This window comes from Podarcis liolepis (genome assembly GCF_965112155.1).
Source record: "Podarcis liolepis genome assembly, chromosome: 9".
NCBI lineage: Eukaryota > Metazoa > Chordata > Lepidosauria > Squamata > Lacertidae > Podarcis > Podarcis liolepis.
The window spans coordinates 18,996,259-19,023,077 of NC_139564.1; the positions used below are offsets into that span (position 1 = coordinate 18,996,259).

At 44.6% G+C, this 26,819-nt stretch overlaps 1 long non-coding RNA gene across 1 annotated transcript; it reads right to left on the reverse strand.

Annotated features, from left to right (window-relative positions):
• Positions 1-8,572: 8,572 nt before the first annotated feature.
• Positions 8,573-12,156, reverse strand: LOC310686056. The gene is made up of 2 exons (XR_014515687.1): positions 11,757-12,156; positions 8,573-8,687 (listed from the first exon to the last, which is right to left on the reverse strand). It is a non-coding gene; the product is annotated as an uncharacterized lncRNA (long non-coding RNA).
• Between the last annotated feature and the right edge of the window lie 14,663 nt (positions 12,157-26,819).

Genomic DNA, 26,819 nt, shown 5'->3' on the forward strand with positions numbered 1-26,819 from the left:
GTCATGCTGGCCACATGACCTGGAAAAACTTTCTGCAGACAAATGTCGGCTCCTTCGGCCAGTAAAGCGAGATGAGCGCCGCAACCCCAGAGTCATTTGCGACTGGACTTAACTGTCAAGGGTCCCTTTACCTTTAAGCAAATGCTGGTAGCATTGCCAGCAGGAACAAAAACAATTGAAGTTATTTTCACAAACCTCCAAATTGGGCCATGATCATGTACGTTTACAGAAATCAAGACCACAAGAAACTGGGTTTGAGTTATGATGAGGTGATCAAAAGACAAGCAAGTACAGAACAGGGAAACCAATCCCTATTATGAACATAGAATCACAGAACATAGAGTTTGAAGGTATTGTGAGGCTAGTCTAACCTTGTGCAATAAGGAATCTTTTTGCCCAGCATGGGGCTCAAACCCACCACTCTGAGATACTCTACTGACTGATATACTCAGCCATAAATAATCACAGAATGTACACAGAAGATAGTATAGTTAACTCTTTACTGTCAAAAGCGAGCACTTACAAAGGCTTCTATGACTCCAAATACCCATGCACACCAGTTGAACATCTAGCCAGCTATTCCCCAGTCTGCACTCTAGGGAGCAGTTGCAGCAGCAGGGGTCAACATCACCACCAGCTTATGTATCTTCCCCCAATAGGCTGCACACAAGCAGGTAGAGACTACATCTGCATGGAAGCTGCCTCTGTTTCCCCCGCTTCAATTATCTCCTGGTTCTGGGAGACAGTGGTGCAGAAGATGGTGGTGAAGCACCTGCCCCTTCACTGACCAGACCTGCTTCTTCTCCTCCTCTCCCTGTGCTCCTCCCTCCAGCTCTGAAGCTGCCTCTCTTGCCTCCTGGCTAGTACAGGTCCCCACAAATCACTGGCCCCATCTCCCAAGTCAGACTCCAGCCCTGCTTCCCCTGTTGCACACTTGTCAGCATCTTGCCAGTCCTGATAGAAATTATCTCAAGAAAGTTCAGTTTATTTCCTCCTCATTCCTCAGATGCTGCTCAGGTCCTCTGATCCTAATCCTTCAACTTCCACCAATTATATCCCCCTTCTAGTGCAGAGTTCTGCAAGACAAGGGGGAATCTGGTAGCAGCTCCTTCTGGTGTATCAAATGGAGTAGAAGCAGGGTAGGAAACCTGTAACCTCACTATGCTGGCTGGGGTTAACAGAGTTCTAATCCAGTGTTTCCCAAACGTTTTTGGGCAACGGCACACCTGTTTACCGGAAAAAAATCTCGCGGCACACCACCATTAAAGCCCCGCCCCGTGACGTCAGCGCGCAGCGTCACGCCGGGAGGGACGCACAAAAGTCAAAGTTTTTTCCCTCCCCGCGAAGCAACGAAAGAGGGCGCCTCAACACCGGGAGGTGGGCAGGGAGCGGGGGGAGCGGCCAGACGGGCTCCGCTGGGGGACTTTCGGCTGCCGGAGGCGGGGAAGGGGCGGCTGCAGCGGACCCGGAAGTGGTTGCGCCCATCGGGGGCGGTGGGAGCGCGCCGTGCGGGTTGGTGGGTGGGGGAAGGAGAGGAAGAGGAGGGGGCGGCGGCGGCGGCCGGAGGCTGGACGGATCCGCGCAGGGACGGCGCGCGAGCCGGGAGGAGGCGCGAAGAAGGAGGCAAGGCGAGAGCAGCGCGGCTCGGGATGCATTCGGACTGCCGGCTGCTGCGCCCGAGACGCGGGGTATGGTGAGCAGCCCGGAGCGCCCGCTCCCCCGGGGGACCCGGCCGGTGCTGGCCTCCCTCCTCCTCCTCCTGTTGCTGCTCAGGCGGGACGCGGCGGCGCAGAAAGGTGCGTGCGGGAGCCCCGCCGGGAGGGGAGGGACCAGAGCCTTCCCGCCTTTCTTGCTTGGCGCCCACCCAAAAGCCCGCCGGGTTTTCGCGCCTTCCTCCAGTAGGCCGGCCGAAGCGAGCGGCGATGGGATGTGGGAGCTCGCTCGCTCGCCGCCCCGCGTGTGCTCGCCGCCGCCGCCCCGCCTCTCGCCGCCCGACTCGCCCGTCTCCCTCCCACGGAACACAAGGCAATGTTCGGCGGCACACTAGTGTGCCGCGGAACACCGGTTGGGAAACACTGTTCTAATCCAACAACATATGGAGAACCACAGGTTCTTTCTCAGTCCTACCTGAAGATGCCAGGTGTAAGTGGTATGACATCACTTTCTGGGGAGCTGGGCTGTGGGATACAGAGGGAGGAAGGGAGGATGCCACGGACTGATGGAGCAACTGCAGCCACTCAGGGACACTGTGCTGCTACCCTGAACAATCATCTTGTCAAACAGTACAAGGTGGTTCATCCATCCATGATTACGGAAAGTTGCTTGGTCCACATGTAATGCCAAGCCATTATTAAAACAAACCCATGTTCTGTAAGCCAACAACAAAACATGACTTCAAATTGTGGTTATGATGACAAAAACAAAACAACATTGCAGTTAAGATGCTGGATAGAGTTCACACATAATGCTAAGCGGTTATTTACCATGGTTTAGTATTATGTGCAAACCAGGCACTCACTCTCTCTTACGTTTGTTACAATTTTCAGTAAAAATGCAAAAAGAAGAACTGATAAACCACAGGAATATGGCAAGTGTGGATGACCTCCAATGCTGGTAAATTAATCAAGGCAGAAGAGAGTAATATCCTCAAGGTATCCTAAATGATGTCTTGAAAAAATAGGATCCCTTTGCAAAGGGATCTGATTAACAAACATATTTATCTGGGTTGTTTGCAGGAGATGAAAACAGAGCACACATCTCAGGGCAACTTAACCGCTTGGTCTGGTGAATAGCCTGAGAGCACCTCAGGTGTGGATTTGGGTCAATCCCTAGAATGGAAAACTGCTGGGTGCACCATATAAGACTGGAATATCATAAATATTTTGCAGGAATTGTTGAACAAAGTTTCAAAGCAAGTGATGATTTTTGTCCCCTTGACACTTTGTTTATACAGTATGTGATTACAGGGGCTTGTGTTATGCTGATATTTAGGGCATCTGAAGAATACCGTTCAACACTCTGAGGGTCAGGGAGCTGAAATCATGCAGACCACTTTGCAAACCAGAGTGAACATTTCTGTGGTTTTTGTCTTGTTTGCTTTGGAAGTAATATCAGTTTTAGACAATTACTTACCAACTAGTGTTGCTGCTGACAACTCCAAGCAGCATCTTGTCAGATAGCTCTATCTCTTCTTTGAAACATCGCTGTTGAGAGCTCTGAAACATCGCTGTTGGCGGCCAAGAGTTTTTACAAGTGCCATTTAATAGACAAAGCAGCTCAAAGAGACTGTTAACCCATGAATTATGCATGAAGTAGTCTCCCCTGGAAAAACAAAGCGGAAGGGCAGGAAGAAACATGGTCAGTGTTTCAGCAATTTTTTTTAAAAAAATAATATTTTTGGAGTTGGAGTTCAGCAGCATCTGGAAGTCCATAGGTTCCTCAGCCCTGGTCTATCTGTTTTAGCTTTACAGCCTGAAAGACAAAGCTCGTTGGTCCTATTTATTTATTTTTCACAGCTTAACAACTTCTGCTTTGATAATTCTCCAGTTTAGCAATATCACATTGACCAAATACGGACACTATATAGTCTGCTAATCTTATTTATAGCTTTAAAAAGCAATTTGCCTTTTTTCAATCATGAAGGAAGGCATAACCATCAAAAATTTGGGCTGTGTTCTGCTCTATAAAATGCTGCTTAATTCCTTGCCTTTGCCCTAATTCTATTCATTCTTTCTTTTAATACTCTTTTTTCCATTTCTGAAGGTTTTGCCCTTTCCACAAACTCTAATTATATAGCCAATATTTGCCCATATACCTTATCTCTTTATTTCCTGCTCTCTCCATCTTCTGGCATGTGCATGCTTCTTATGCTTTTCCTGAGCACTGTTCAACTCTTTTGTGCTACATAGTATGCCTATGGGTGTAAAATATTGAGAGGAACAGTTCAACATGAGGCAGCAAAGTGTTTGATGGGCAGCGGTAAACACCTACGAAGGGATCTATCAGTGCTGTGAGCAGGAAAATTGCCAAAGGAGTCAGGGGTTTTGAATGTATGAGGATAATCTGTGAACATGAATTTTGCAAGCTTAGGCCACAGAAATCAAACAAGAGCAATCTTTCTTGTAAAGCCTCCAATATTTCCGCTTCCAGGCTCAGTCAGTCCTAAACCTTTTCTCGTATGCTTTGAGCAGTTCTGGCTTGGGTCCCAGGCAGTGCCTACAAGTGCAAAGGTGCATGAAAGGAAAAAGGCAAACAAGATTTCGCCCAACATGTCAAGAACTTAATCAAAGGTTCAGTCCTCAAAGTGGGTGACAGGTCAGGTGGAGGAACTTTTTGTTTCTGTGTGTTTGCTTTTGAACTGGTTTGCACACTCCTCGGTATGTTTCAATGTCCCAAAATCTCAAGAGCACTTCTTTGCATTCTTCCTTAGCGTTCCTCAACAATATGAAAAACAAAAGCTTTGGCCTTTGTGCATGTGCTTCAGAAACACATCAATTGGGCACTTACAGTGTTGGTAAGGTAAAGGGACCCCTGACCATTAGGTCCAGTCATGACCGACTCTGGGGTTGTGGCGCTCATCTTGCTTTATTGGCTGAGGGAGCCGGCATACAGCTTCCGGGTCATGTGGCCAGCATGACTAAGCCGCTTCTGGCAAACCAGAGAAGCACACAGAAACGCTGTTTACCTTCGCGCTGGAACGGTACCTATTTATCTACTTGCCCTTTGACGTGCTTTCAGACTGCTAGGTTGGCAGGAGCAGGGACCGAGCAACGGGAGCTCACCCCATCACGGGGATTCAAACCACCGACCTTCTGATCAGCAAGCCCTAGGCTCTGTGGTTTAACCCACAGCGCCACCCGCGTCCCTTCACAGTGTAGGTTGTCTGTAGCATTCAGGGCCCTACCATTAGGCAGAATGAGACACCCACCTCACTTCTTTTCTCGAACACAACGGTGACATTCAACTAACTGAAATTAATGGACCTAATTTAGCCCTGTTCGTTAATTTCAGTGGCTCAACGCTGAGTAAAATGTAGTTGAATGCCACCCAAAATGTGGAGTTTGGGTGGGGGTTGTGGAGTTGGAAAAATGACGAGGGGGAATTAAACATGATGAGCATATCCAATGACAACCAATGCCAGGGACAGCATGTGCAGTAAAAGGATGTGCTTGGTTTCCACACTTAAAACAAATGGCCCACTTTCTTCTTATTTTTGGCTGGCACCACCTCCTCTTCACTTTTATCTTCAGGCAGGTAATGCTTCATCTCATTCTTAAATAATAATACGAAAAGTACGCCTTTCTTGTGCTTGCTAGTTACTGTACTAAGGCAGATTCATAAATGGACCTTCGCCAACAAGAAGTTGCTACTACTGACTCCTATGGAAAAACCACAAAGGGAGAAGCACACTTTATGCTTTTTTCAGCTTACCCTACCCTGCTTTTTTGTGTGCACAGTGTGCCTGATAAGATAACTTGTGCAATTAGAAAATCTACTGTACCAGGTGGTAGATGTTGGGGGGCAGTGGCAACATAAACCCTCTGGCCTGCCCTTCAGCGTCCCCTGGCTGAACCCTTCTGTTGGAGGACAAAACTGCCCTGCACCCCCTTAATTGGCCTGCTGCCCTCTGGTGTGATGCAGGATACCTCGGGTTAAGTACTTAATTCGTTCTGGAGGTCTGTTCTTAACCTGAAACTATTCTTAACCTGAAGCACCACTTTAGCTAATGGGGCCTCCTGCTGCCGCCACGCCACCAGAGCACGATTTCTGTTCTTATCCTGAAGCAAAGTTCTTAACCTGAAGCACTATTTCTGGGTTAGCAGAGCCTGTAACCTGAAGCATATGTAACCCGAGGTACCACTGTACTATCCTAAGGCCAGTACTGAAATAAGTGAGGAGGGCTTGGAACTGGCAACCTTACACAGTGCACAAAGAAGCAAGGATGAAATGTTTGTTCCCCACAGGATCGGCTGTACGATAAGTCAGAATAAGGGTGATACCTCAAGTGGGAAGTGGACAGAAATCATCTCCCTTAGAAGGAAGCTGTCTTATACTCAGACTATTGTTTGCAGTGACTGGCATCAGCTCCTCAGGCTTTCAGAGAGAGCTCTCTCCTGGCCCTACCAGATTGAACCTGGTACCTTTTGCATGCAAAACAGGTGCTCTACAACTGAGCCACAGCCTTTCCTTATAGTACAAGGTGGTACAACTCATTTCCGCCTTCTTACACTTCTTTTGCTACAGGACCAGACCAATCCTATCTCTTTGGCAGTTTGCATAAAGTAAATTTGGATGTTGTCTTAGTCTTTAATCCTGTGCACACTTAAATGGCGTAATCTCCATGGAGCATAGCGGAATTTACCTCTGAGTAAAGATGCCTAGGAGCACATCCATAGCGTCATTCTTTTGCAGATATACCTCAACCACATGCTGGCCAATTCAGGTTGCATAAGCAAATTTGGGTGCTCTTGCTCAACACACCCGTTTCCAAATCAAATAAGAGTTATTGGGTTAAGGGACAGGAAAATGCATTGGAAAGTGTGGGATAACATGACACTGTGCAAGGCTTTCTCACACATTACACTGAACTCAGGCACAAGCTGCCTGTATGCATGTAAAAGGTTTTGTGTGTACACATGTTGATTTGTACAGTTCATCTGTTTGTGTACACAGATGGTAAACTCCTTGAACACTACATGTGAGTAACCCCATGAGTGTACAGTCTGCCTATTTGTGTACAGTGGTACCTCGGGTTACATACGCTTCAGGTTACATACGCTTCAGGTTACAGACTCGGTTAACCCAGAAATATTGCTTCAGGTTAAGAACTTTGCTTCAGGATGAGAACAGAAATCGTGCTCCGGCGGCCCGGCAGCAACAAGAGGCCCCATTAGCTAAAGTGGTGCTTCAGGTTAAGAACAGTTTCAGGTTAAGTACGGACCTCTGGAACGAATTAAGTACTTAACCCGAGGTACCACTGTACATAGCTACACAGATAGTACACTCACTGAATGTGCTGTGTGAACACCCCTGCAACATCCCCACAAACAATTTGGAACGGGTGCTTAATAAACTCCTGGAGTCATAATAAACTCCCTGCAAACTTGGTGCAAACAAATCAGGATGTCTGCACCCTAAACAAGTCCTCTGCAAGCAACCTGGGATTGACTCTCAGCCTGTTTTGAGGATCCACTTAACATCAGGGATAGGGAACCTGTGGCCCGGCAAACGATCTCGGACTCCAGCACCCATCATCTCTCATAATTGACTCTGCCGTCTGGAACTGATGGAAGTCGGTGCTTAAACACACCTGGGGAGGCACACAAATTCCCCATCCCTGATACAAGCCAAAGTGGGTTCTAAAAGCCATCGAGCAAATTTCAATAAAGCAGTAAATTCGCTGCACGTGATGCATCGCGCGCAGGCGGCGCGTTCTCACCCACAACACGTAGCATGCTCGAGAACGTGTGAATGAAGGTGCAGCGCCTGCATTCTTCGGCGTGTGAAGAGGGGGGTGGAGAAGCGAGAAGAGCGAGGCAAAAAGAGCTGCCTCATAGAATCCCTTCCCTTGAAAGCATTTGGCTCTCTACAATCACTAGTGGGAGCTGGAGAGGGCAAGGAAACCAAGCCGAGCGGATCCGTCCTTGAGAGAGAATAGAGGCGAGAGCAGCTGGAGCAGCGGCTCCCTCAGCCCGGAGACGAGCAGCGGCGTGGAGAGGGGACGCCGGAGACGCCGCGCAGGGAGGCCGCCGCCGCTCCGGGGAGGAGAAGCAGCCTCTGGCGGCGCGAAGTGGGCGACGCCGCTCTCCCGCCTCCTCCCAGCCCAGGAAGGGAAGCCCGGCGTGACTCCGCTGCAGCCTTGCCAGCAAGACTTCGGGCTTCCAGGAGTTGCAAGTGAGTTTGGGAGCAGCCCGGGCGGGAAAAGAGTTGAGCCGGGGTGGGGGGGGGGTGCTGTGTATTGTTGAGGGACAAAACTCTCTCGGAGGTGGGGGGGGGGGTTAAATTTTGCCGCGCTAGTTTCACCGCGTTTTACTTGGAGTCTGTCCGCGCGCCCCTCACCTTTTCCCGCCCGCTCCCAGTAGTCTCTGAGGCGCCTTTTCGCTCCCGGCGAGGCAGGGGGGCTCCTGAGGGTGGCGGTGGGAAGCGCCTGGCAGTGGCGTAGCGTGGGGGGTGCAGGGGGGCCGGGCGCAACATCTGGGGTCAGGGTTAGGGGGCGCAAATCCACGGGTTAGGGGGCGCAAATTACTTGCCTTGCCCCGGGTGCTGACAACCCACGCTACGCCACTGGCGCCTGGGCAGAATTGGGGGGGAGGTGTCTGGAGGGAGAGGGGCAACGTATTCCTGCCCCCAAACCCTTCAGTTTGGGAAGGGTCCGAGTCCGCGGCGTCGGTTCCTTCATCGGTCTCCTCGGCAGAGCCCGGCCCTCCCCTCCCTTTCCACGGGGTTCTGCCGGGGAAGCTTTCAGGGCTTCTGAACGCAGGAGACCGAGTCGAGCACCTCACGCTTCTCGTCCTTCTGCCGGTTGCTATAATAGAGGAGTCCGATAAAGAGCAGAAGACCGCCGAGGAAAACCCACAGCTGGAGACTCCTTTTATTAGGGCCAACGAAGATGTCACAGAATAGTAGCAAGCTTCCAAGTTGAGCAGGACTCTTCCTCAGGAGAGATGTTGAGACAAAGCAGGAGGGGACTGAGGAAAAATAAGCAAACCAAGCAGAAAAGTTAGGCTGGGTGTTGTAGCCCTAAGGTCAACCTTAGGACAACGTTAGCCTACCCCAGGTAAAAATGATTTTCTGTGGTTGCTTGCAGATGCCCCCTTGAGCACGCATCCTGCTTTGTTTGTGCAAAGGCTGCAAGCAGATTAGACAACGTTGGCTATTTATTGAGCACCCACTCTGGCTTGTATGCAGCTAAATTATGCTGGCAGTGGACTCCTTGAAATGAATGGACTTAAATTACTCCTGTCCATTAATTTCAATATATCTGCTCTGAATAGGGCTAACATTGTATTACCTTCCCCCCCCAAAAAAGTATCAGAGGGCTGTATCCAATGTTGCACCAATCGTCAGCCCACAGTTTGCAGCACATTTCCCCGTTACTTTACTTATTGCAAAAAGTTTGATTTGGTGGAGAAACAGTTTTGCTGTGCAAGAATGTCAAACTGACCTTAATGCTCAATTTAAAATGGTCACTCCTGCTATCCCACAATGTATTTGCTGTCCCACAATGGCCAACTAGATGCCTATAGGAAGGCCCCAAGCACATGGGCAGCTGCCCTCCCATCAATCAAAATCAATACAACTCTGGGGTTCTGCCCCCCTCCCCCAACAAAAATCCTGGCTACACTGATGCCCAAGCAGTACATGAGAGCAACAGTCCTCTCCCATTGTTGAACTTGCAGTCACTGGGGGGAGAGTAATGCTGGCACGATAACTGATTTTGTGTCACTGTTGCTGTTTCTTTAGTTTGGAGTAGCAATGGCCAACGCAATGATTGGGAACAGTCACCATGGAGATTGCAGGCGTTGTGTGTGTTTGAAGCAGATACAGGCAAAACCATCTGGAAGTTCTGTAGCAGATTGATCTATCAATGTGATTAATTGCACACAACCACACATTTCTCTATAGGATTAAAAAAAGAAACTAGAGTAAGACAACGCAGAAATGTTGGGGACAGGCGCACCTCCTCAGCTTGGTGGTGGAAACCCTTCAGCTGAGGAATGTTGGTGTTAGGAGTTAGGAGAGAGATGTATTTTTGATACATACAAAGTAGCCCACTGCTGAAAACTCCACATTTGTTTCTAATATGACACCAGCTAAATTACGGGGGGGGGGGGGGTTATATCTAAGTTACAAAAGCCATGTGAACCAACATTGCACATTTGGCCTGTAGTTGGTCGTTTCACTAGCGAAATAAATTAGCCCCATGTGTGGTCTTTTGGAGTGAAGGCATTTTGAACGTTAAAGGCGAGAAAGGTTTCTATTCAACTTTGCGATCAGTAGTCTAATACTTAGTATGGTACTGAGTGTCCTTTATCCAATAACTGTACTGGCAGCAACTGCAAACTCCTTGTTCTAACAGGTGTCCTCTGTCCACTATAATTTTCCATTCCTGCTGGTAAGATGACCCACCGGTTACTAGGAACTTTTATCAAGTTAACTAAGCCTCAGCAAGGATAGTAATCCATATGCTATTCATTGCACCTGCATTTTTTTGCACTTTACTGTTGTAAAGATACATAGATACTTTCTGTCTTGATTCAATGACATCTGACTTTTTTGGACAATTATATCAGAGGACAGGTAGTGGATTTTGGTGGCTTCAATAAGCATTAATTATACGAGGTCCGCTCTTCTTGGAAGAACATGTAGGCAAAGGAAGAATTGATTCCATATTCATAGTTTCATGGAGATGAATCTGTGAGAAGGAATGCAGTCTGCAAACCATTGTAGACTGCTACAAATAAACCATTCTTGGCAAGAAGTGGCTAAGAGAAGATCTAGTCTGCTTATTGGGATTTAAGAGAGGGGCTATAGCTCGTTCCTTAATCACAGGTTTTGCACACAGAATGTTCCAAGTTGAATTGTTGGCATTTCTAACTAACAGAGCAAGGAGAGGTCTCTGCCTGAGACCTTGGAGATCCAATGTCAGTCAGCATTAGACAGTATTGGGACAGATGTGCCAATGGTCTTACTCAGTAACTGTGAACTTGGGCAAAGACAGACTTTGCAAAATAGATGAGATTCAGTTTGGACCCTGATTTTTCAGGTTTACAGCCTGCCTCAGTCCAAATCACTTTGGAGGTTGCCCGATTTGATGGGGTTCAGTACCCTTTTCTGACTAAAATGAAGCTCCATTTCCTTTCCCCCTCTACTATTGGGAAATAAAAACCAGCTGTAACTTCCCCTCTTTTGACAGCAGTGGATGAAATCTGCTGTTGTAGGAGCCTCTCTAGAGTCCAGAGTAGATAAAACCTGCCAAATTTTAGGAAAAGGGGTCCTAGTTTGTTTGCCTCTCCCCACCCCCATGTGTGTGTGTGTTGATAGACACATTTTGGTAAAGGGGGGAACTGTAACTGATTTGCTTCCTTCTCTATGTGATTTTTGTCTCTCTCTCTGTGGTCACTAATTCAGTGGCATTAGATGTGTGCCCCCTAGGTAGTGCTGCATGCAGAGATGCAAGTGAAGTGTTTTGACTTGAGTAGACTGGTGTCTTGCAACCTTCTGCCTGACTTCCCTGGCTCTGCATCTTCTTGGAGCAAGAGGACCTGGTGCAGGTGCAGGATGAGGCTGCTGCTGGTATAGTGCCTTCTGCCTGCTCAGCTGCTTCCTGCAGTGTGAGCGGATAGAATAGCTTGTAAAGGTAAAGCGACCCTTGACAGTTAAGTCCAGTCGCAATTGACTCTGGGGTTGCGACGCTCATCTCACTTTATTGGCCGAGGGAGCCAGCGTACAGCTTCCAGATCATGTGGCCAGCATGACTAAGCCACTTCTGGCAAACCAGAGCAGTGCACAGAAACACCGTTTACCTTCCCGCCGGAGTGGTACCTATTTATCTACTTGCACTTTTACGTGCTTTTGAACTGCTAGGTTGGCAGGAGCAGGGACCGAGCAACGGGAGCTCACCCCGTCGCGGGGATTCGAACTGCCGACCTTCTGATCGGCAAGTCCTAGGCTCTGTGGTTTAACCCACATTGCCACCCGCATCCTTAGCTTGTACCCACTGCCAACTCAAAGTAACCCTAGACTATGATCTGTACCTTGCTGCCACTGCTAGTGCTGCCAGTCTCAGAACACTGAGGCTGGGGTGAAGCTGCCACTGCTGCCTGGCATCACTGCTCCTGCCTTCAACAGTGTTGGTGCATTTGAGCATGAGGAGTAAGCCAAATGGCCAGTGTTGCTACCAACTCTGCCATTGCCCCCAGTCATTGCTCCCTGGGGGCAACACATGGTTTGCTGCCAACATCATGTGCATGCCTCATGATCAGGCACAATAATGGATTGCTAACAGTAGGGGGGTGTCTGTGTAACAATGATGGTGATGAATGTCAAAGTGATGCCTTGCTTCTTACAACACTGCCTGTGCACACAATATTGTAGTGTAGTAATCGGCAGTACTGTGTGAGTGAGGGAGATAAACCCACACATGCAGTAAGGTGGCGGTGGTGATGATAAGATTTAATAAGGTAGATTTTTGCTTGTTTGATAAAAATAAACCCATTTGGGACAAACAAAGGTGTATGTGTCTTTCTTCACACAAAGATACTAATATTTAATAATATAAGGCAGATCACTGCTGAATAAAATCAGTGCACAGAGCGTGGGGTTTTTCTCACCAGGCTGGATGGTTAACAGCTGACTCCCTTTTCACTCTTTCAGAGGAGGCGGATGACAACAATAGGGGCAGTTCTGAGGCGGGCAATTGCAGTAAGTCATCTTCCCCAGCCTCCAAGATGTTCTGGTTGCTGAACTGCATTCCTGAACACCTAGATCATGTCTATATATCAGAAATCAGGGGTGTGCAATGGCCACAAGATTTGCCTTGTATCTGTAACATTTGGAAGCAGCCCATTGTGTTTCAGATCTGCTCTGATTCAATTTATTATTTGCGTCCAAATCTGAATATCTGTTTCATCCCCATTGACTAAAAATGGCTGTGACTCTTTTCCTCTTCACATAAGTGGATGAAATTTGCAGGCAGATGAACCACTCCTGTGCGAATTAAGCCTGCCAAATTTCAGGTAGATCCATTCAGGGGATATTATGCAGGAAAACTTTGTTAAAAATGCAAAAAAAGGGGGAAGTCTCTTTTAGTTTCTGATGAAACTGAATGCAAATTGCACATGTGGTCACACTTTGGAGGAGATGAAGCCTATCACATTTCAGAAAGATAGGTGCTGTGGTTCTCCTACAAAGGCAGACATTACCACTTTGTTTTTTTGTTTTTGTTTTTTTTAAATTCTTTTTATTGAATTCCTTTTATACACACAAAAAGAAAAAACAGATACATTCAACAAAATATCACGGCACTTAGGTACTAAAAAGGAAAAAAAAGAAAAAAGGAAAATAAGAGAAGAAAAAAGATCGAAAAGGAAAAAAAAAACAAAAAGCAGGAAGGACATTTATGTTTTATGTTGTAGCTTTTATGTCAGACATTACCACTTTGGAGTGGGTAGATAGAAATCCCATTTCCATCCCCAATTTCTTTAGGGGGGGCGGGCAGAATTGGTGCTGGGTTAGAAACCTGCCGAAGTTTGGAAAAGTCATACCTTTTTTCTCACACCCGCCTTATTGAAGTTCCGCTCTGTGAAGAAAAGAGACAGCGAAATCTATGGTTTTTAATTGTTTGTTAGGAAAAAGAATGCTTAGGACAGAAGCAGACCACCCCAAAAGTCTTTATTCTGCTGTTTACACGCTTTTCTCACAGACAAAACTCACTGGAGAATGATGACCCATGAGAAGAACAACTCTGTTTACTTCAAAATCCCTCCACCAAATCACAGTGATTGAAGTGCTCTTGTAAAACAATTAACAGTGATTATAAGCTGGGCTTGTATGTCAAAATGAAAGATTGTACCCTCTCTCCACCCTTTCCCTCTCATCTTCATCATCTCTTCTCTTAAGCTCTGGGAAATTCCTCAGTCAGCTTGTTTAATATCTCAGAAAATAAAATAAAAACTTGTCCAAGTTACAGAGTGATTTAGAAGCTTAGCGGTGACCCTGACACCTCCTTGAGACATCTTGCTAATGGTGCGATCTGACTTGGGAATGTGACATCATGACCCTAATCATCCTGATTTGCCTTATTTAGGGGGTACACAAAGTGCCACTGTGTTGGCCACTGTGGTGACAGGATGCTGCTCTAGATGGGGCTTTGACCTGGTCCAGGAGAGGCCTTCTTAAGTTCTTAGACCTTTCAGAAGTTGATATGGGACCTGCAACAAACTGCTGCAGAATAGAGTCCTGCTGTTCAGGATTCCAGCCATTCCATTTCACCATTAATATTTCAGCCCTGCTTGCAACCCTGTCCCAACTCCCTGGTATGGTCAGTTAGCATTTGTGTGGCATGTGCAAACCTTGTTGGGAAGGTTTGTTTGGTTCTCCACAGCCCTAAGATTTTCCAGAAATGTTTTTTTGTACTTCAGCAAACCCTGACATTCTCCAAAGCCTTCAGATATTTCCTTCTTTGGGGTGGTGGGTGGAGGTATGCCATTTTGGCCACATACACAACCACATTCACAGCCTGAACTTTGGAAATAAAAGGAATGACAGATTTGAAGATGCAGTGCAGTGTTTTAATCTGGTGGCCATTTTTTTGCTTCTAAATTGCAACCAAATATTACTTCAATTCCTACTACTTATATCTCTTTTTCAATAATACTAACTGGATGCAAGCACCACTTGTGAGTGAAGCTCAGTTCCTTTGATTAGGTCAATGAATGCTGTGTTCTGCTAATCATCATCATCATCTATACCCTGCCACTCTGGGCAGTTCATAGCATATATCAGAACATACTAACCTACAAAGTATTTGAAGACACAACAAAGCAGACTGGACTCCTTGGCTGGCTTTGAATAAACATTCACAAACTTTTTATTGCTAATAATCAGCTAAATAGTTTGAGGATCTATACAACTTTGTAACATGCAGAAATCAGCATTCTCAGAAAAATCAAAGAACGGAACTGAGGGAAGTCGGGGTGGGTGGGTTTTGTGTGGGAGGGTGGGGGGAGGGGGAAAAGGGGGGGAATAAGGATGATATGTTTCTGGATAGTATGTTTTGTTTTAATTCTGAGTAAAAAAATAATTTAAAAGAACATGCTAAAACACCATACATTAAAAACTTCCTGATACAGCACTGCCTTCAGATGTCTTCTAAAAGTCAGATAGTTGTTTATTTCCTTTACATCTGAAGGGAGGGCATTCCACAGGGCGGGGCCCCCTACCAAGAAGGCCCTCTGCCTGGTTCCATGTAACATTGCTTCTCATAGTGAGGGAACAGCAGAAGACCCTTGGAGGAGAACTGTTTTACGCCATTTTATGCTTGTCTGATATGTGCGCAACCGTGCACAAGTGCATCGCAGCAACCCAGAGGTGACCAGAAAAGGGGGTGTGGTGGTTGGGGTGGGGTGTAATGGGCGGAGCGAGTTCCCCCAATACACATGGAGGTCAGGAACATAACCCTCATGCAAAACAGTTGTTGCCTGTAATGTGCATATCCTTCCATAGTATCACAAACACATATTTTAGACAAGGATCAGAACTGTGTGTGTTTTTTATTAAGGGGTAAAATAAATAGCTGATACAAGTGAATAATTCTGATTTAAATGAAACACGTTGAAGAGCAGATGGAAAACACATTCACTTCTACAATGCAGCATATTTATAGTCTGGTAGAACTTCACTACATTACGTTCATGAGGAAAGGGATTGAAAAGCTGTTCTTAAAGCTAATATTTGTAAAAAAAAAAATTTTTTACTGTTCCTATTCCACAAGAAGGAAAAAGATTCCTTCTCTCCATGACTGAATATTCAGATTATATTAAAACAGTGATAAGGAACCTATGTCTCCCTCCAAATGTTTTTGAACTACACATCCTATCAACCCCAGCCATCATTGAGAATGGTCAGAGCTGTATCCCAACATCTGGAGGGCCACAGGTTTCCCCATAGTCGTATCAGTTCTGAAACATCAATAGATTAGTGCAGTTGTCAGCCACATGCGCAACACTATGACATCATCATCATCATTTGTGCATGTTAGGTTGAGCTTGTGAATACAGATGCCATCTGGCTTGTTCACATTTTGAAGCATGACAATAGAGGAAATTCTCAGCTGATTAATCTTTTGGGACCTGAATTTCGACCTGAATTTCACATTTTGCCAATTTTCTATGGCTTTTCTACCCAAAACTGATGGTCTAGGGTTTTGATGCATACTTGTGTGTAGTCATGCAATCCAAACCTGTTTACTCACAAATAAACCCATTGTGTTTAGCAGGGGGTGTTATTCTTCTGAAATAGTGTTTTCAATTGTAGCCCAAGTCCCATTGAACTTTAAATTCTAATTAAAAATTCACAGGATCAGAACGGAAAGCATGCAATTATTTTCAGTTTAATACAGAGCCAACCAAAAATGAGAAAGGAAGGATCCAGATCATCTGCAGTGTTGTTATTTTGCAGATGATAATATGTCTTGAGCTTCCATTCTATATGTGGTCAAGTAGCTCAGTACTGTACTTTTCTGTAGGGTGTAAGTGGTCAGCTGCTTCATCGCTGGTGATGAATTTATGAAATCTGCTCTTATATCCGATCCCTTCTGAAAGGGGATTAACTGACAGTCTAGGCCAGGGGGAGTTTTCCATTGTGGAAATAAGTTCACTTTGCAAGTGTTGCAAGCAGATCCGCATCAACTAGGCTTTAAAATGTGAAAGTTTACTCCCTGGCATAATATTTTGCTCAAGGAAACCCTCCTTTCATTTGTCAGCTAGCTCAGCAGCCTAGTGACATCACAAGTCACTTGAGCTTTGCCCTTGTGCCTAACCATAATGTCATTACAAGCTCCTTGATGTGTGCAGTATCAGGTGACCTGATTTGGATCTCATGAAATAATAAGGGGACACATCATGGAAAACATTAGTTGAACCAGGTTAAAGCTTGCATGAGAGCCCACTATGAATCTCCTGAGCAAATGGTAATTTGTGGGGATTTTCTGGATCCCTTCCTTGCAACCTCAGTTTAGCCCAGCTATGAAGCATGTCATTTTAAAAGAAGACAACAGTGGTTCTTCTTTTGAAATCTTCTTTACTGCAGGTTGTTGCCTTATATTCTGGACTGTTGTGGCATGAAACAGCAGCAGCAAGTTACATGAAATTTCTTGACTCAGGTAAATAGGACTTGCCATTTTTTTATCTGTATTGCTGCTGTAATTTTCAGATGTTTAAAGCATGAAGTATTGGCCCTGTTTCTTCTGTGAATAGGGCTATTGAACCATTGAGTCACTGTCTGGGTGAGTTCATGGAGAAGTATTAGGTGGAAAATGTAGTAATAGCTTGAAAAGTGGTTTTTACAAATTACATCATCCTCCTTCTCAGTGGTCCAGGTCAGATATACACATTTAGAGTGTACGGTGCTGAAAGTTGGACGGGGAGGAGTGAGAAAGCTTGCTTTGTGTTTTTCTTCTAACATTAGCACACTCTGTATTTGGAGATTTATACTTAACCTTAGCATGGCTTGGATGCAACAGATGTCTTATTAAATTAAATAGATATGCTGTTTCCCCATTATATGGATGGTGGTTGAAGCAGCTTTAAGCTCCTTAAAGGAAGTGCTGGAAGATATGTACCATATATACATACTTAATTTTGTTTGTATGCCACCTTTCCACAGTTCAAACCATGCTCAAGGCAGCTTACAATATGAAAAGAATACATAGCTACAATATAACAAAACTAGTAATAAACAATGAATAAAACATTAAAGTATACACAACCAAACTAAACAATGTCCACATAAATCACAACAAAGTCAATAATAAAAATGGAAGAAACTGCAGCAACGGCAACAACTCCCCAGCCCCAAGTAATGTGTTTGGAGACATGAGTCACCCCAACACCAGAGGAGACATGGTAGAGAAGTGATTTCCTAGCGCTTGTACTGTATATTTGGAGACATAGGAGGACACGGGTGTCAATCTAGCAGACACACCCAGTTCTGTAAATGTGATTTGAACTTAACTAGGTTAAAGTCTTCCTTCTTTTTCTTATGGAAGGTAGCAATAACATCAGCCTTGTGACATGGCTTATTTATTCCAAATGGGTCCTAGATATTAGAAAAAGGCTACACTCAGCTTTCCCAGGCACCAGGTGTTGGCAAGGAAGGCAGCTGATCAATCACAGCTATTATTTGACAATCCATATGCATTGTTGCTTAGGACAATAGGTGCATCAGTGTATCCTTGCACAAGTTTCTGTCCCCTGGAGGAATGAAAGCTTTTCCTGTTAATGTTTGCAAAGGCAAGATTTCATAATTTTATTTCCCCGCAAAGATTTTGTATTCTCCCCACTCACTCTCTGCTGCTGATATGCTGCCTGATCCTTTGACCTGATTTTCAAAGGTGAAACCATTACAAATTGTGAGGAGTCAGCACTTTTTGAAAAGTTAAGGAACTGCAAAGCGTTTGTTCTCAGTTGAGTCCTCTTTGAAAGATGGATTAAACCCCAAGCTGACAGATTGTGTCTAAAGCAGATCTAGGAATGGGATGACAGGGATCCTGTGACTGAATGGTAAAGGCACATTGTTGTTTAGTTTTATGGCATTCATGAAGATGGGAGAGGCTGTGAACATCCATGCTTTTGCTATGGCTGACTCACGTCAGATGTTAGCTGTTTAGCTTATTGGGAACAATTGCCTTGCAAATGCTCCTGGCATAAGGATCTTCTTCAAGAAGTATGCTTCCTCCTGTGGTGCAATGGGTCAGTGCATCCGGCTGTTAACCAGAAGGTTGGTGGTTTGAGCTCACACAGGGGTGCCAACTTGAATAAAATATTGTGGGGACCCAGGAGGTTGGACTAGATGACCCTCGGGGTGCCTTCCAACTCTCATTTTGTGATTCTGTGTTGCAATGTGTGGTACTATTAAGCATTTGAATTAATTACCTTTGCTGCATCTAATCAAAGGATGTTGAGTGGTATGGAGATATGCACCAGCATTTTTATTGACTGATTATATTTTCTTGATCTCAGGAGTCTCTGTTTTCCAGTAGAAGATTTTTTTCTTTTTTTTTACAAATCCACACTGTATGTCTTGTAATCGAATATGACTCTGCTTGAATCAGTGAATTTGTGGGTATGGGTGTGATCAGTATGTTTTGTTTCACCTGACTCATTAATGCCAGATATTCCAAAAGCAAAGGACATTTATATGACTGTACTGCAGCTAAGCAGGCAAGTTTAGAGCAATGGTGGTTATGGGGAGAAGGAAAGGAATTTATTTAATGAAAATCAGAACCCCTATCTCTTGACTTCCCCTAATGATAGCCAACTCATTTCCTGCTCTGAAGTTAGTAGCAAAGAGATCTCTTGGAAGGTAAGAGGCAAAGACCTCCCACCCCCTCACCTGATCTTTGGGGTATGTGGAGCAAAAGGTTTACCGACTCTTACTATACCAGTGTAGTACAAAGGGTTGGAATTGGGCGTACCACGGGATGCTTCAAAGGCCCACTGTAACATGTTTGTACAACACTTTGAGGATAAAGCTGTTCACCTTTAGAATTATCTTGATGACAGCTCCTGATGACATGTCCAATATTACAACTTTGTGGAATCAAATTCAGCTGATGCAGCCTGATGACATGGAAAATGTACTTGCACTAATGTGCCCAGCTATGTGCCCTCTTGTACCCTGGGGGTGCTTCTGACACGATGGTCTTATGCAGTATATAAATTATTGCAGTAAATATCACTGGAAGCCTAAGTGGCTTCAGTGTTTAGGAGCTCTTTTCTCCCAGTTTAGGTTGGTGTGACAACCATAGTCATTCCTAGATTGGAATAGCTTTTTTATGGAAGTCCAGGCATTGGTAACCTCTAGACTAGAGTACTGCAATACGGTCTATGAAGCCCTGGAAGCCACAGCTAGTGTAAAATGCTTCAGCAAGGTGGTTGAAGGGGATGCCCTATCAGCAGCATGTAACATTTGTGCTAAAAGAGATGCACTGACTGCCGATACATTTCCACCAAATTTAAGGTCGTGCTATTGCCATTTCAAGCCCTGAACAACTTGGGACCAGGTTTTCTTTGGAAAAGCCTCATCTGTCTGGTTACTTTAATCCTATGGAGAGACACTCTTAGCAGTATGGGGGACACCTTCAGATTTTTATCTGATATCTGCCTATTATAGTGATGTGTACACTTTTTTCCCATATTCCAATTAAAAGTTGCATATGTAGCCAAGCTTGAATCATAGAATTGTAGGGTTGGAAGGTACCCTGAGGGTTGTCTAGTCCAACCCCCTGCAATGCAGGAATATGCAGTTGTCCAGAATGGGGATCGAACCTGCAACCTTGGTGTTATCAGCACCATGCTCTAACCAGCTGAGCTATATTTACACTGTCTGCCTTGCATGCAGATTCTGGGCTGATTTCAGGGTGCTAGTCTTGACCTATAAATCCCCAAATGACTCAGGATCCAGATGTCTGAAGCAGCCACTCCCTGTCTCAGCCTGCCAGTGTCTTTAGATCTGGGAGGGAGGCCCTTCTCCTTGTTCCACAACTGGGAGAGGTCCATTATGTGTTGACAAGGATAGGGTTTTCTCTGCATTGGGGCCCTGTTTATAGAACACCGTTTCCCAGAAGCATGAGTGGAACTGACATTTTTTTCCATTCCAGAACTGGGTAGAGACCCATTTGTTTGCCTGGGAATTTGTGGGAGATTAGTATTAGTGTTGCTACTTCAAAGTAGGGAGATGTTATGTGTCACGTTTTTGCTTTACCTTTGTAGATTGAGTGTGAACTGTTGTGGTGTTTTTATTGTAATATACTCTGCAGTGGGATTGTATGATGAAGGACAAGCTAGAGAAATTCTTGCAAAATAAATAAACAACAAACAAGTAGTTCCTCGACCACACCTGCTCATTTATGAGAATAAAAACCTTGCTTTATTTAAAAAGGAAATGGAAAATTAAAGGCTGATAAATTCTGCACAATAATCAGTTTCTGCCTTGGGAGACCTGTTTGACAATACGGTTAGATCCCTAGCCAATGGTACCATCAAACAATACTTCAGTCTTCATTGCAACTTTAAAGGGCTTGATACTGCTTTTGTTTTCTCATGATGTGACTTTTCTTTGTGGAATCTGTTCAGGTGTCCTAGTTAGGGAACTTGTTTGTTTTTAACAAAAAAAGTACTAGGTTTAAGACTGCCTTTAGTGAAGGTGTGTCTTGCTTATCTTGCTGTTGTTTTAGCAGTTCATTTGAGAACTCCTTTAATCTATTACAAAAGGTTGCGCAGCATTTGTTGTTTCAGTGGATTCATATTATTTATATTGAGAATGTCAGTCCCCCCCAAGCTGTCACCCAGTTTGACAAGCCTAATTTTTTGGTCTTCTGTTTTTAAAAAAACATAATTATTATTTAATAACTATGGTTTAACATCCAGCCAAAGTTAAAGGCAACAAAATCCCATTGATTTAAGTCTTTCTCCCATTGAATCAGTGACATTTTAAAGGGATCATGCCCTTTTATTTTATAGTTTAGGATTGATTCAGATAACTTACCCTTCCATCTTGCCTGTCTTTCTGAGGCCATTAAATGGATGGAAATGCATAAATCTGAGCTATCATTTGAAGGCATCCACAACCACAGCAGCTTACATTTCTTACATTTCTCCTATCACTCATAGATGATTTAAAAAACTTAACCATTGAAAACTTGCACCATTCCTTTGAATCCAGCCAGTCCATGACAGCAGAGCTGTCTTGGTAGAGAATCGCACAGGGCCATTTTGTGAACCTATGGGAACCGCAGATAGATTGGATTAGTAGCAGTATGAAAAAGGACTGCCATAATTGTACTGCTCATTTTGGCCTCCCATGGAAATGCCAGACCATAAATTCAGAGTGTGCTTGGGATTCTTGTTGACAGCCTCAATGCTACCCGTGGACAATTGCATGGGAGCCACCAAGTATTTGACTGCTATTAGCACCACCATATGAATATTACCCTCTTATATCCCAAGCTGGCATCTCTGTTGATTAAGTCTTTCATTTGCCCACCTCACTGTTCACATATGCTTTTACTTAAGCATTTTTTCTTGACAGATTTAGTTGCCTCTGCTCTGGCTAAGTGGGCACTTTCTAGTGCCATTTGCCCGCCAGTGAGAGACGTACTGGTATAGAAGGAATGTGAGTGAGGCAGCTGGTGGCCTGTGGTGCTGACAAGAGGAGAGGCGCCGGCAGCCAGGGAACTGATTTATTAGTAAGGCCAGCATCCTTTTCCAGAGCCAGGAGAGAAGATTTCTGATGTGGTTTCCAGCATCACCCAAATTAATTGGCGTGTGTGCGCGCGTGCGCTCACATCATCTGCATACCAGTGGCTGCAAAGGACGCTGAGTGCTATATGCAGATCTTCAGTAATTTCACTGAATCGGTTGTGAGTCTAGTGAGTCACTGGCACTTTTTAGCCCAGCTTTGAAGCCAAATAATTGCTGGTTTTAATATGTATTCCACTGCCAGCTTTTGTTACTTCAAACAGCCCCTGCACTACTTGGGTCTCCCTGTTGCACAGTCAGTGCTTGAAGTGTGGTAGTTGGGGACACCATTGCAGTTCTCTTCAGGTGGACCTAAAACCACCCCACTTACTTCAATGCATGTTATTGAGCCTGGCCCAACCAGAATGAAACCATTCCAGTTCCCATCCCCTTGCACTGTGTGGCCTCCATGGCTTGTGCAGTCACAAGAGTTGCTAGTTCCTTTGCTGGATGTTGATGTCTCCCATTGCCTCCACTGACACTTTGCTTTGGCAAGGCTCGAGACTGAGGCTCTGCACCTTTTGCACCGGGCACAAGTTCAGGGATGGCTCCAAAGCCTTATTTTGGCTTGGGAGGACATTGCTTTGCTGCCCACTCCACGTGTTGGCTTGTCCTTATTTGCCCACTGTCAGGGCAATGTGTGTTTTATGGGTTACCAGTTTCATTTGGAACCTTGTAGGAATTTTTGTTCCTTAGGTTCCCCCCTCCATCTGCGTTGCACAGACTTTGGCGGGATGGGGCACTGGGGCCTTCATTTCACTCTTGGTTAATGTCATGCAGGGCTGGATAAAAACAGGGGTAAAGAGCTTTCTGCTTGATGAAGGTGTGCTTCCTCATGCCTTCTTGTCAGTGCCACAAGACTTCAGAGTGCGGATCTGAGTTAATGGGCAGGGAGGTCCTAAGCCAGGGAAGCTCACCCCCAAAATTTGAGGTGTAGGCATATGATCCTATGCCTCAAATTTATAGGATCCCACACAATCTAAATTGTTATTACCTGCTTGCAGAGCCTTCGAATATATAAAATAAAATGTGTGGCTATTTTACAGTACTTCTGTCACAGCCTCTCTCTCTCTTTTTTGTGTGTGGGTAGGTGTCTGGGGGCTTCCAATGAGAAACAGGAATGTGAGAGCAGGAAGCTGGACTAGGTGGGCCTTCTGCCTGATCCATGCAGCCCTCAACAGAAAAAAAAGGTTCCCCACCTCAGTTGTATAGCCTTTTTGTATGAACTGATATCACCTATATTTAAGCTGGCACATTTCAAGGGTAGAAGTACTTGCAAAAATAGAGTTATAACACTAAATTGCTTTCCCTCTCCAATATCCAGTTCTTCAAGTGTATATGTTCAACAGCGGAGTTGAATATATGTGTCTTTGTTTCTATTACTTAGCATTACAGTTTATGCAATGTGGAAACTATTTTTTAGCCCATGTACCTAAGCAGTGAACCTTCTCTTTGATCCAAATAGAATTTTCTCCCTTGACCGAATGGAAGACTCCAAAATGTTTTACTTGGCTGCAGGGAATATATATATCAAACAGGACTCCCTTACCCTGGTCTTCAGTAAAGAAATAGTACTGTAAATATTCCTAGTCATAGACTCTTAGAATTGGAAGCAACCTCAAGCGTCTTCTAGTTCAACCTCCTGCTATGCAGGAATCTCAGTTAAAGCATCCATGACAGATGGCCATCCAACCTCTGCTAAAACACCTCCAAGAAAGGAGAGTCCACTACCTCCTGGAGGAGACTGTTCCACTGTCAAACAGCTCAGAAGTTTTTCCTGATGTTTAGTCAGAATTTCATTTAACTTGAAAGCCATTGGTTCAAGTCCTACCCTCCAAAGCAGGTGAAAACAAGCTTGTTCCATCTTGCATGTGACAGCCCTTCAAATATTTGAAGATGGCAATCATATCTCCTCTGAGTCCCCTCTTTTCCAGGCTCAACATACCCAGCTCCTTCAACCATTCCTCATAAAGCTTGGCTTCTAGACCCTTGATAATCTTGGTCATCCTCCTTTGCATATGTTCCAGCTTGTCAACATCCTTCCTTAGCTCCTTATGCAGCCGCATCAGTTTCTTTAGGTGCCTCCCACTTTTCTTTCTTGTTTGAATTGTCTGCATTTTTACCATCAATATCTCACATTTACAAAATTTCCATCTATCTTGGACTCCCTTCTCTTTGAGTATTTCTGGCCACGGAACTCCACACAGTAGTTGCTTAAGCTTTTTGAAATCAGTCTTCTTAAAGTCCAGAGTACATGTCCAACTTCACTTAGCTTTCCTTGCCTGTGTATAATGAAACCCAAGAGGACATGATCACTTCCTTCCAAGGTTAGTTTCACTTCATCAATCAGTGCAGAGGTGGTTTTAGGTTAGCACAACTAGTGCGGTGGCACTGGGCGCTTTGTTGCAGGGGGCACCACAACAATGCCAGGAGGGTGCCAAATTTTAGCGTCATGCAGGGCACCACTGAAAGTCCTCCACTGATCAGTTCCTCCCTGTTGGTGAGGACCAGGTTCAAGAGAGATGACCCCCTTATTGTTTCTTCCACCTTCTGGGAAATGAAATTGTCAGAGAGGCAACTGAGGAATTTGTTGGACCTTACATTTTGGCAGAGTTTGAGTAAATTTCCCCAACCATGTGCTATGTATCCTGATCCTGTCTACGCCATACATTTAAAGCACATCTCCCCCAAATGTTTTGTACTTATTCTTTGCTGTGTATGGGTCTCTCTTCTTCCCCAAGAAGCTAAAAATAATATATTTGCAGTTACCAAACCACAATTTTGTGGTACTATTTATCTTATTCAAAATGGGTTTTTCAAGCCTAACACAATGCTTCTGTTACTCACACACCAATTCACTTCCTGAGATAAATATAAAATAAAGTATCTGAATAGAGCTGATAAATTAAACATATGTTCTCCTCATGGTGAAGTTAATTCTGTTGCAAGAGGAGCACAACAGTTCTTGCATAATGAATGCTACAGAGATCATGGTTCAGGTTGATTCAAAGTCATTCTGTTGGTACACTTACCACTGCATCCTGTGCATGCCTACTCAAAGTAAACACCAAGTAAGTGAACATACGGTTGCAGAATTAACATTCCAGTTTATTCAGAAGGTATATCAGTCCATTAACACAACTCATATGTCTACTGGTGCAGCAGCTAGGCAAAGTTTGATCCTGGACTAAACTGTCTTATGCATGGGGTGGGCTTGTGTTCAGTTTTGAAGCATGCAACATTCCCCTCCTTGCCCCCACTTTACGCACCTGCTTCTAAACTGGAATTTTATTGTTTTCAAACAATGTCTTCTCAGAAGCAAGTTCCATGGTGGGGTTAGCACTGCAGCTTTCAGTTTCTGGTGGTGCAGAGTGGTGCAGCCATTGTTGGATATGCAAGTCTGCTTCTCATGCCAGCCAGGTTGGAAGGTAGGGCAGGAGGAATCTAACAACTGTGCCAGCTCAGAGCTGATTTAGGTTCCTGTTGGGCTCAGTGCTGTTATGTGATAGCAGTGGGGATCCTGTGAGTGGAAATGGGGAGTTCGTGCTGGCATCAGTCTGCAGGCAGAAGTTGGCAGGACTGGGTGGAGGGACAGCTCAGCCCAACCAGCCCTACATCTAGTTTAGGACAAAAGGGGTCTTGATTGCAGCATACTTGAAGAAAAGAGTAATATATATTTTAAGTGAAAATAATAAAATGAGCATCTGTAACCATCTATGTATCTGGCTTGCCACCCTGACTATAAAATGTTCTTAAAAATAGGAAGAAAGGGAATGCTGTGGTGACTGGCTTCAGCCTTCTGGGTGGTCATCCTCCCCCCACCCTTGGAGCTATCTATTTCTGTCTTTCCAAATGAATAAATAGTATCACAGTCTCTATTGTGTGCATGTTCCTGTTTGCATTGTTACGTCACAAGTTACTTCTCAAAGCATGGACTTATGCAGGGTGAAGTCAGGTGCTCTGTGGCAACATATATCTCTGGAGCCCTAGATTGTTGCTGAACAGAAGCACATTTCAGGACCAAACCAGATATTTCTTTTAACATGAGTCAGGCTTAAAAAAATAAAGATAAACGAATACCAAGCAGCCCCTTGCCATGATTTTGCACCAGGACCATAGCATATTAGGAGAGGTGCCTAAATCTCTCCCTCCCCACTAACAACAAAAATTGCCATTCATGGGTGTGACAATTAGCCTCAGGGGAGAAAAACAGCTCTCATTGGCACCAGGGAGAGAGATTTTCCTTGGGTTTTGTCTTAATAGTTTGAGGATTAAAGTATATATCTGTAGCTTTCTTTCTATAGCTTTCTCCCAGAAATCTGCTTTATTCTGTAGTAAGTATCCATTTATGTGCTTTTTTTAAAAAATGCATGGCTGCAGCTAATAAGATGTACAGGGTTGTAATCTGTTTGAGAAGCAAAGAGTTGGTAGTTGTATTAAAGTATCTTATAACTAATATTAATGCCAAGAACGATTCTGAAAGTTGATAAGCAAGATTTATTGCAACCTTGCTGAAATTGCTCTAATACCCCAAATAACAAAAAGCAGAGCTATATCAGAATTGGAGAGCAACGACAGAAGAGATTGTATACAAAATAGTTTTAGAATATTAAAATTGTAAATGTTAATTGAATTGCAGATTAGTTTATCTCTAATGGAAATATTTTGCCTTCTCTGATATTATAATGATGGTGTATAATATTATCATTCCTGTGTTTGACCACCATCTGTCTGCAGCAGTATTTCCTTTCAAAGAAAGAGCACAGCCTTTAGGAGAGAATTCTGTAAATCAATGAGGCC